The following is a 12,378-nucleotide window of genomic DNA, read 5'->3' on the forward strand; positions in this document are numbered from 1 at the left end:
ATGGGAACATTACAGAATAATCTAAATGTACTCTAGTGCTTAGCTTAAAAGAATATAGGATACCTGAAGGTTTTAAGTATTTTGGTTTACTAAAGGAGCTATTAGATGAAGTATATTAATATCCCCAAACTCCTTCTTTAGTAGTCTAACAAGGTCTGTAAAAAGTTGATGAATTTTGAAAGTTAAGTATAGATCATAGAGAATAGGATAAAGTGGTGACTTCAAAAATATCAGCTGTACCCAATAGGATATAAACAATTCAAGATATGCCACAAACTAAGGGATATAGTTTGGTTTGGTTCTTGCCTTCTTTTTCATTTCAGTTTAGAGGAAAGTTGAAGCTGATTTGCATTCACCTGGGATGGGCTCCAATATACATTTACTGTGTAACCACACGGATATTTAATTTCTCTGCTGATTGCCATGACCTGGTAAGAAGAGATACAGATTGGATTTAGTTGAAAAGTATTATTATTCATTATATTAATCATAGAATGTTGGTATCTCAAAAGTACAGAGCTCAGAACAAATGATACAATTCCTTAACATCATTTGAACAGGGGCAATAGAGACGTTGTCCCAGGTAATCAAAAACAGGTTATTGTCTCTGCCAGCTCCAACATCAATCAAGAGACATGCAGATTTTTTGGGTTGTTTCATTTTTAAAGATATCTCATGTCACATTTGAGGATATTATTAGCACAAAGTTACTAGGAAAATGGTTAAATTTGATTTTTTCCCCCCAAGAGCAAGCTTTCTTGAAACTTTAAAAGTCACATGATATTATCTAACATGCTTCAAAGATTTTGGAAGTGTATGAAATTTATGGCTATAATGACTGGCAATCAGGCAAAAGCCTGTGACTGCCACCTGGCAGAGACCACTGGGATTTTGGACAAATTTATTGTTGCAATTTCAAAGTATATACTATTTAAAAGGAAATTGCTAGCTTGTTATCAGGGTTTTTGTTGCAATCACTTCTATTATGGAGGGATGCAAAATTATCTTAAGACTCAAGATACCCATTGTGTCAAAACATTTGCTCCATTCTTGATTTAACAGATATTAGTATCTTACTGCATATAATACAGGGGGTTATTTATTTTTGTTTTTGAGGGTGGAGGAGATATTGCTAAAGTAGAGAATACCTGGAAAACAAAAACCAGTATTAGTTTAAGGGTCACTTGGTGGAACATATTCTTGCTTCTAATAGTGCCAATGTCTTTCAAGGACACCTATGAGAAGCTTTTTGGCATATTCAAAGTACAGTAGAGTTTGAGTGACCACAACCTATATCATATTGTCCCAGAGAATTCAACATTTTTAAGTCCAAACTATATACTCAATTTGTAACTATGAAATAAGCATTCTAAGTCCACAAAATGTTTAGTAGATAAACTGATATGACCAAAATATCCTACTTAAAAAGATCGAGGAGAAAACTGTCCCCAGTCTAGGAGTCTTTGGGCAAGTCGAACTTATATTTCTAAAAATAAACATATCAAGGAAAATGCCTTGTTGAGCTTTTTATTGGCCACTTAAAAGAGAATTTATTTCAGGAGAAAGGAAAAAAAAAGATGCAAGCAGTTGGACAGATTACATTACTTCAAAAATGGATAAAATAATCTCAAAGGATAGTTAAACAGCATGGTAGAAATAAAGATAGGAAAAAGCATGGACACTAAATCAAGAGGGGCTATTAAGTATGCTCCTTGAGATGAAAACAGGCAGCTTAAGGGAAATGGCCTGGATTTTGGCAAAAGAAGTAAAAGCAATGAATTTATGGGAGATTATGCCCCACTCCCCAACAGTCTGTGGGAATTCATAAATGGAAAATGTATTATATAGGTGATCCCAGCTGCCAAGGTCCCACATATAAACAAATAACAGATGTGTCTAATAGAATAGTTGGAATTTGAAGCCTATTCAACTTAATCAAGAATTTACTTGTGTGTGTATGTGCACATGTGTGTGGGGGGGCATTACTTAAATATGAAGCTCTTTATGAAATCTTGTTAGTACATCCTTATAGTATGGCATTGGTCCTATGGCTATGCCCCACAAAAGACAGATCCGTGGCTCAAGACTTATACCATAATCCATGACAGCACTAATCATACAGACAGGGACTGCTTTTATTGGAAAGCCCTAAAAAATAATGTTGCAATTCTAAATGATTTATTTTGTAATCAATTTAATAATATAACTGGTACTTCATATAATCCTGCTGTAATTGGTAAGAACAATTTGACTGATTCACCTCCATCTCATCTGATGATGCAAAAATAATTAGTATTTGACAGTTGTCCTTTTGCTTTTTTGGTCTATAAATATTGCAAAAGATACATGGGAAAATTGATTATAGCAATTCATAATTTAAAAGATTTGTTCAAGTGGCAGGTGGTTGACTTTGTAAGATAGAACTAATTTACAGATGAACTGGTAAACTCTACCTTTATTTCTGGGGATACCAGGATGTTGGTTTTGACTCTTGGCCAAGACAAGGACAGTGGAATTTATGACATGCTATTTAAGGTGCAAAATTTACTTGGTAATCTCTAGGGTCAATCTGATGGTTTTCCAAAGGTTTAACAGATTAGACAGCCTAACTAGACTACATAACCAAAAATCTAGCTGGGAACATGTGCTTTGAGCTCTCCCAAACTTAAGACTCATCACACAAGTAGGGATTTACATCGGAGATAAAAGTTGTCCATGTGTACAAAAGGACTGTGGAGAGCTTACTCCTGGAAATCTCTCAGACCCCAGTATTGCCTATACTGTCTATCTTTGGCTACACTATGTGTTTGCCTTTAAATAAAAATGTTATAGGGATATACTCTGTTGGTTCTTGTGAGTCCTTTCAACATCTAAACTTATTAAATATTTTCAGTTATCATATCTTATTCAAAATAGTAGTCTCATCTTTTTCATAAGCAAAACAAAGATACTGTATGGCTAATAAAATTATTAGAGTCCTTTCTGGAAGTATGCAATTGCAATGAGCCTCATTCTTCCTAAACTTCTCCTGGCCACCTCTCCCCACCCCTGCCCATAGGACATATTTGGTAAAGCCATAGTCAGATCAGTCAAGAACTTTTAGGGTTATGTTTCCCATATCTGAACTGTCTTTAGTACAAGGATATCAGGGACAGATTCAAGATCTAAGACTGTAGAGGGTACTATGGCTGAGTAATGACCCACTGAAGATGCCTAGATCTTAAACTACAGTGTATATTTTACCTTACATAGCAGAAGGGACTTTGAAGATGTGATTACATTAAGGATCTTTAGATGGGGAGATAATCCTGGATTATCTAGTTGGACACAATGTAATCACAAGGTCTTTACAGGAGGAAGTCAAGAGGATAAAAGTCAGAAAAATATGTGACTATGGAACCAAAAAGGACTGTAAAATAATAAATGTATGTAGTTTTAAGGCACTAAGATTGTATAAATTTGCTACAGTAGCAATGGGAATCTAATAAGGTAACCAATGTGGCCCATCATCAAATTTTAGGTCAGTGATTTTTTCACCTTCTAAGATTTTGAGAAAGAGACTGGTCCACAGTATAAAATGGCACCATGTTTGTAAAGCCTCTTCCTTACAGATTCACCAAAGCAGAATTACTAAACAAACAAATTGTTTTAACAAATGAGAGAGACTACAGACACAGGAAGTGACTCAAGTAACTCCAATCCTGAAATTTTTTTTTTTGAGAGTCCTAATACTGAAAGTTCTTTGTTATCCTGAGAAAAGAATGGTGAAAGAAGGGAGGACTTACGGTAGACAGTATTGCCGGTAAAATTCCAAAATGATTTTGATAATTGCATTCTTTTTGTGTTAAGGGAAATTGTGGCCAGACAAGAGTGGCTACTTACTTGGAGGATTAATTTGGATTAATTTGCTATGGAATTTTTCTTTTTTCTGAGTTAAAATATCTTTTAAGTATTCAGCAAGCTCTGATTTGGGGGTTGTTCTGAGGTGAATATGAAAGAAAAAGGTTGCAAGGATTCTGACCATAGAAGGTCCTCAGAAACCAATCCCTTAATATACTATTATGGCTACTGATCATTGCCTGCTCTTCCTACCCCATTGGCATGCTCTGGNTGAGTTAAAATATCTTTTAAGTATTCAGCAAGCTCTGATTTGGGGGTTGTTCTGAGGTGAATATGAAAGAAATACAACAATAACCCTAACCCTAACCCTAACCCTAACCCTAACCCTAACCCTAACCCTAACCCTAACCCTAACCCTTTATGGCTACTGATCATTGCCTGCTCTTCCTACCCCATTGGCATGCTCTGAGGATGAATGTCTTTGGTCTATGACTTAATGGCCATAGAGGTGACGCCATGTGGACACAGGCTATGATGCCAGAGTTGGCTGCCTGGTGATCATTTGAGGTCAGCAGAGGCCATGTTATTATAGATACAAAGAGACCTCCATATGTGGAGAAGGAAAGCAAAGGCAGGAGACTGAATATCTAGTGTTCTTTATGTGCTGTCAGTTCGGCATCCAGTGCTGGGAAATCTTATTCTTACAAATGCTTCCTTAATATGAAGGCTTCCAAGGGTATCTGGCTGGCTCAGTCGGTGAAGCATGCCATTCTTGATATCAGGGTTGTAGGTTGAAGCCCTACATTGGGTGTAGAGATTACTTAAATAAATAAATTGTAAAATAAATAAGTAAATAAAATTAAAATAAAATAAAAGAGCTCAGCAAGCTCTTGTAACTTGCAGGAGATAGTCTGCCATTTTATTTTCTGTTTTTAACAAAAAGTTTAAGATGATCAACAAGAGAATAAATACAGTTTTTGTGAAAGCTTCACCCCTGTCATGAACAGTGTGTTCCCAGAAGTGGTATTTAAGTGGACTCTGAAATGGATGCTTCTTTCCCCCATTTACCAGACTGAATTTTTGATCAGTTAGATTTGAAAAAAAAAAAAAATCCTCACATGTATTACTAAAAAAGAGTTGTGCTACCCATCCATGGTCACATTTTGATATCAATCCTTCCAGCTTTTCTTTTTTTTTATTATAATAATATTTTTTATTATATTATGTTAGTCACCATACAGTACATCCCTGGTTTTTGATGTAAAGTTCCATGATTCATTACTTGCGTATAACACCCAGTGCACCATGCAATACGTGCCCTCCTTACTACCCATCACCTGTCTATCCCATTCCCCCACCCCCTTTCCCTCTGAAGCCTCAGTTTGTTTCTCAGAGTCCATAGTCTCTCATGTTTCATTCCCCCTTCTGATTACCCCCCCTTTCTTTATCCCTTTCTTCCCCTACCGGTCTTCCTAGTTCTTATGTTCCATAGATGAGAGAAACCATATGATAATTTTCTTTCTCTGTTTGACTTATTTCACTTAGCATTATCTCCTCCAGTGCCATCCATGTGCAGCAAATGTTGAGAAATCATTCTTTTTTTTAAATTTTTTTTATTATATTATGTTAGTCACCATACAGTACATCCCTGGTTTTTGATGTAAAGTTCCATGATTCATTACTTGCGTATAACACCCAGTGCACCATGCAATACGTGCCCTCCTTACTACCCATCACCTGTCTATCCCATTCCCCCACCCCCTTTCCCTCTGAAAATGTGTTTTCTTTCTCATTCTCATAATTTCCTTTTTATCATGGAAGACTCTAAACATGGACCAACTTAGAGACAACTCGATATACAAACTCTCCTGTACTCATCACTTAGCTTCANGTTCTTATGTTCCATAGATGAGAGAAACCATATGATAATTTTCTTTCTCTGTTTGACTTATTTCACTTAGCATTATCTCCTCCAGTGCCATCCATGTGCAGCAAATGTTGAGAAATCATTCTTTTTTTTAAATTTTTTTTATTATATTATGTTAGTCACCATACAGTACATCCCTGGTTTTTGATGTAAAGTTCCATGATTCATTAGTTGTGTATAATAACACCCAGCGCACCATGCAATATGTGCCCTCCTTACTACCCATCACCTGTCTATCCCATTCCCCCACCCCCTTCCCCTCTGAAGCCTTCAGTTTGTTTCTCAGAGTCCATAGTCTCTCATGCTTCATTCTCCCTTCTGATTACCCCCCCTTTCTTTATCCCTTTCTTCTCCTACCGATCTTCCTAGTTCTTATGTTCCATAGATGAGAGAAATCATATGATAATTGTCTTTCTCTGCTTCACTTATTTCACTTAGCATTATCTCCTCCAGTGCCATCCATGTTGCAGCAAATGTTGAGAAATCATTCTTTCTGATAGCTGAGTAATATTCCATTATATATATGGACCACAACTTCTTAATCCAGTCATCTATTGAAGGGCATCTCATTTCCTTCCATGATTTAGCTATTGTGGACAGAGCTGATATGAACATTGGGGTGCATATTGCCCTTCTCTTCACTATGTCTGTATCTTTGGGGTAAATACCCAGTAGTGCAATGGCTGGTTCATAGGGTAGCTCAATTTTTAACTTTTTAAGGGACCTCCACACTGTTCTTTTTGATAGCTGAGTAATATGCTTTTCTAATCAAGTTTTCACATGTCCAGGATCTACAGAGATAAACTAATGGATAGAGATCAGAGAGTCCTGGACTAAAAGTTCATGGAGCAATCCTTAATTCTTCAGTGAAATTTTGTCTTTCCTTACCTCAATGAGATTATGATCTAATATGATCTCAAGCAAGATTTTAAATGAAAAACCAGAGGGAGTCATTATTTCCAATGACAGTGTGAGATATTGTGATAATGTTCAATGGAAGGAGTATGTTTAGGAAAGGCCGGTGCAAAGTTTTTGAGGAGGGGAGTTAAGATGGAGGAGGAGTAGGGGACCCCTTTTTCAGCCGGTCCCTGAGTTGAGCTGGATAGGTACCAGACCAAAAGGAATCCACGGAATCAGCCTGAGATGCAGGAAGATACATCCGGATCTCTACAAATGAACATCTCCAGCGCTGAGTATCGAGTACGAAGTGGGGAGCCGTGAAACCTTGCACAGATATCGGAAGATAAACAGAAGGGGGAGAGAGCCGCCGCGTCAGGGCGCTGGGAAGCGGTAGCCACCTGCACGGGGAAGTGGACAGACCACGGACCCGCAAGCTTGAGACAGCAGACTGAGAACGGGAGCTCCGGGAGCGCGCGCGGGGCGGCTGGCGGGCCACCTGCACCGGGGAGCGGGCGGACCGCGGACCCGCACCCTGGAAAGAGCAGACTGAGTCCGTGAGCCGGGAGCGTGTTCCACCAAGCATCTCACGGAGCTCCGGTGTGCTCACTGGATCCAGGCTGAGACCGGGAGCTCCAGGAGCGTGCGCAGGGCGGCTGGCGGCTGGCAGCTGGAGGGCCACCTGCACGGGGGAGCAGGCAGACTCACAGTCAGTACCCGCGATACACCAGACTGAGAACAGGAGCTCCAGGAGCCCGTGCGGGGCGGCTGGCGACTGGCGGCTGGCGGGGTTGGAAACACAAAGGACAGAGACGCGCTGGCCCTGGAAGTGAGGGCTGGGGCGCCAGGTGTGGGGCATACAGCCTGGGATGCTGCAGGGTTGAGCAGCACCAACAGAAACAGAGTTAAAGTGGCCAGAACATCAGTGGAGAACGATCCGCGATCCCTCTGTTCTGAGACAGAGGCTGAATTTCAGCCGCTGCTGCTCTCTCAGAAGAGGCATAGCAAACCGCCAGGGAAAGCCGCCAGAGAACAAAAGCCCGGAAATACCGGCTCACAGGGTGCCCATCCCCATCCCCCCTCGCAAGGGACACAGAGACTCTACCCAAACAGGGTTTTCTGAGTACCTGCAGGCAGGCCCCTCCCCCAGAAGGCAGGCTGAAAAATCAAGAAGCCCACAACCCGGAGCGCCTGAGTGGCGCAGTCACCAAGCACCTGTCTTCGGATTAGGGTGTGATCACAACGCTCCGTAAGGAGTCCTTCATCGGGCTTCTCCACCGNTGCCAGAGAACAAAAGCCCAGAAATGCCGGCTCACAGGGTGCCCATCCCCATCCCCCCTCGCAGGGGACACGGAGACTCTACCCAAACAGGGTTTTCTGAGTACCTGCAGGCAGGCCCCTCCCCCAGAAGGCAGGCTGAAAAATCAAGAAGCCCACAACCCGGAGCGCCTGAGTGGCGCAGTCACCAAGCACCTGTCTTCGGATTAGGGTGTGATCACAACGCTCCGTAAGGAGTCCTTCATCGGGCTTCTCCACCGGGAACCTGCTTCTTCCTCTCCCACTCCTCTGCTTGGGTTCCCTTTCTTGCTGACTGTCTCTCTCTCTCTCAAATAAATAAATAAACTCTTTAAGGAAGAAGCCCACATCCCTAAGATCTCTATAAAACAAGGGCGCACGGCCTGGGTCCCAGTCAACACTTGGGCTCTGGACAACCCTGCAATCTCTCTTCATCAGAATGACGAGAAGGAGAAGTCCCCCCCAGCAAAGAAAAGATAATGAGTCTGTGGCCTCTGCCACAGAATTGGCCTCGGCCACAGAATTAATACATATGGATGTATCCCAATTATCAGAAATGGAATTCAGAGCAACAATGGTCAAGATGATGAGTAAACTTGAAAAAAGCATCAGAGAAAGCGTTGCTGAGAATATAGAATCCCTAAGGGCAGAAATGAGAGCGAATCTGACAGAAATTAAAAATTCTATGGGCCAAATACAGTCAAAACTAGAGGCTCTGACGGCCAGGGTCACCGAGGCAGAGGAACGCGTTAGCGAATTGGAGGATGGGTTAGTAGAAGAAAAAACGAAAATAGAAGCTGGTCTTAAAAAAATCCACGCCCACGAATGTAGATTACGGGAGATTACTGACTCTATGAAACGATCCAATGTCAGAATCATCGGCATCCCTGAAGGGGTGGAGAAAAACAGAGGTCTAGAAGAGATATTTGAACAAATTGTAGCTGAAAACTTCCCTAATCTAGCAAGGGAAACAAGCATTCGTGTCCAAGAGGCAGAGAGGACCCCATCCAAGCTCAACCAGGACAAACCTACGCCACGGCATGTCATAGTGCAATTCGCAAATATTAGATCCAAGGATACAGTATTGAAAGCGGCCAGGGCAAAGAAATTTCTCACGTACCAAGGCAAAGGTATCAGGATTACGTCAGACCTGTCTACAGAGACCTGGAATGAGAGAAAGGCTTGGGGGGGCATTTTTAAAGCTCTTTCAGAGAAAAACATGCAGCCAAGGATCCTTTATCCAGCAAAGCTGTCATTCAGAATTGATGGAGAAATAAAGACGTTCCAAAATCGCCAATCATTAACCAATTTCGTAACCACGAAACCAGCCCTACAGGAGATATTAAGGGGGGCTCTATAAAGGTAAAAAGGCCCCAAGAGTGATACAGAGCAGCAAGTCACAACCGATACAAAGACTTTAAAGAGAAATGGCATCATTAAAATCATATCTGTCAATAATCTCTATCAATCTAAATGGCTTAAACTCTCCCATAAAACGCCACAGGGTTGCAGATTGGATAAAAAGACATGACCCATCCATTTGCTGTCTACAAGAGACTCATTTTGAACCCAAAGATGCATTCAGACTTAGAGTAAGGGGATGGAGTACCATCTTCCACGCAAATGGACCTCAAAAGAAAGCTGGAGTAGCAATTCTCATATCAGATAGACTGGATTTTAAACTAGAGGCCATAGAGAGAGATACAGAAGGGCACTATATTATTCTTAAAGGAAGTATTCAACAAGTGGATATGACAATTATTAATATATATGCCCCCAACAGGGGAGCAGCAAGATACACAAGCCAACTCTTAACCAAAATAAAGAGACATATAGATAAGAACACAGTAATAGTAGGGGACCTCAACACCCCACTATCAGAAATAGACAGAACACCCTGGCAAAAACTAAGCAAAGAATCAAAGGCTTTGAATGCCATACTCGACGAGTTGGACCTCATAGATATATATAGAACACTACACCCCAGAACCAAAGAATACTCATTCTATTCAAATGCCCATGGAACATTCTCAAGAATAGATCATGCTCTGGGACACAAAACAGGTCTCAGCCAATACCAAAAGATTGAAATTATCCCCTGCATATTCTCAGACCACAACGCTCTGAAATTGGAACTCAACCACAAGGAAAAACCTGGAAGAAACTCAAACACTTGGAGGCTAAGAACCATCCTGCTCAAGAATGACTCGATAAACCAGGAAATCAAAAAACAAATTAAACAATTTATGGAGACCAACGAGAATGAATACACAACGGTCCAAAACCTATGGGATACTGCAAAGGCAGTCCTAAGGGGGAAATACATAGCCATCCAAGCCTCACTCAAAAGAATAGAAAAATCTAAAATGCAGTTTCTATATTCTCACCTCAAGAAACTGGAACAGCAACAGAGGGACAGGCCTAACCCACTGACAAGGAAGGAGTTGACCAAGATTAGAGCAGAAATCAATGAATTAGAGACCAGAACCACAGTAGAGCAGATCAACAGGACTAGAAGCTGGTTCTTTGAGAGAATCCATAAAATTGATAGACCACTGGCAAAACTTGTCCAAAAACAAAGAGAAAGGACTGAGATTATTAAAATTATGACTGAAAAGGGAGAGGTCACGACCAGCACCATTGAAATTGCAAGGATTATTAGAAACTTTTATCAACAGCTATATGCCAAAAAACTAAACAATCTGGAAGAGATGGAGGCCTTCCTGGAAACCTATAAACTACCAAGACTGAAACAGGAAGAAATAGATTTCTTAAATAGGCCAATTAACTATGAAGAAATTGAGTCAGTGATAAACAACCTTCCAAATAATAAAACTCCAGGCCCAGACGGTTTTCCTGGGGAATTCTACCAAACATTCAAAGAAGAAATAATACCTATTCTCCTAAAGCTATTTCAAAAAATAGAAACAGAAGGAAAGCTACCAAACTCATTCTATGAGGCTAATATTACCTTGATCCCCAAACCAGGCAAAGACCCCCTCAAAAAGGAGAATTACAGACCGATTTCTCTAATGAATATGGATGCCAAAATCCTCAACAAGATCCTTGCTAATAGAATCCAACAGTACATTAAAAGGATTATCCATCATGACCAAGTGGGATTCATACCTGGGATGCAAGCATGGTTCAACACTCGCAAATCAATCAATGTGATACATCATATCAACAAGAAAAGACTCAAGAACCATATGATCCTCTCAATTGATGCAGAAAAAGCATTTGACAAAATACAGCATCCTTTCCTGATTAAAACCCTTCAGAGTGTAGGAATAGAGGGTACATTTCTCAATCTCATAAAAGCCATCTATGAAAAGCCTACTGCAAGCATTATTCTCAATGGGGAAAAGCTGGAAGCCTTTCCCTTAAGATCAGGAACACGACAAGGATGCCCACTCTCGCCACTATTATTCAACATAGTACTAGAAGTCCTTGCAACAGCAATCAGAAGACAAAAAGGGATCAAAGGTATCCAAATCGGCAAAGAAGAAGTCAAACTGTCTCTCTTTGCAGATGACATGATACTCTATATGGAAAACCCAAAGGAATCCACTCCCAAACTATTAGAAGTTATAGAACAATTCAGTAAGGTGGCAGGATACAAAATCAATGCCCAGAAATCAGTTGCATTTCTATACACGAATAACGAGACTGAAGAAAGAGAAATTAGGGAATCCATCCCATTTACAATAACACCAAAAACCATACGTTACCTTGGAATTAACTTAACCAGAGACGTAAAGGACCTATATCCTAGAAACTATAGATCACTTTTGAAAGATATTGAGGAAGACATAAAAAGATGGAAAAATATTCCATGCTCATGGATTGGAAGAATTAACATAGTTAAAATGTCCATACTACCCAGAGCAATCTACACTTTCAATGCTATCCCGATCAAAATACCGAGGACATTTTTCAAAGAACTGGAACAAATAGTCCTTAAATTTGTATGGAACCAGAAAAGGCCCCGAATCTCCAAGGAACTGTTGAAAAGGAAAAACAAAGCTGGGGGCATCACAATGCCGGATTTCGAGCTGTACTACAAAGCTGTGATCACAAAGACAGCATGGTACTGGCACAAAAACAGACACATCGACCAATGGAACAGAATAGAGAACCCAGAAATGGACCCTCGGCTCTTTGGGCAACTAATCTTTGATAAAGCAGGAAAAAACATCCGGTGGAAAAAAGACAGTCTCTTCAATAAATGGTGCTGGGAAAATTGGACAGCTACATGCAAAAGAATGAAACTTGACCACTCTCTCACACCATACACAAAAATAAACTCCAAATGGATGAAAGACCTCAATGTGAGACAGGAATCCATCAAAATTCTAGAGGAGAACATAGGCAACAACTTCTATGACATCGGCCAGAGCAACCTTTTTCACGACACA

The 12,378-nt window shown here is 40.5% G+C and overlaps 1 pseudogene; it reads left to right on the forward strand.

Annotated features, from left to right (window-relative positions):
- Nucleotides 1–12,378, forward strand: part of LOC105241675 — a 67,483-nt pseudogene that overhangs the window by 39,805 nt on the left and 15,300 nt on the right.

This window comes from Ailuropoda melanoleuca, chromosome 11 (assembly GCF_002007445.2).
Source record: "Ailuropoda melanoleuca isolate Jingjing chromosome 11, ASM200744v2, whole genome shotgun sequence".
NCBI lineage: Eukaryota > Metazoa > Chordata > Mammalia > Carnivora > Ursidae > Ailuropoda > Ailuropoda melanoleuca.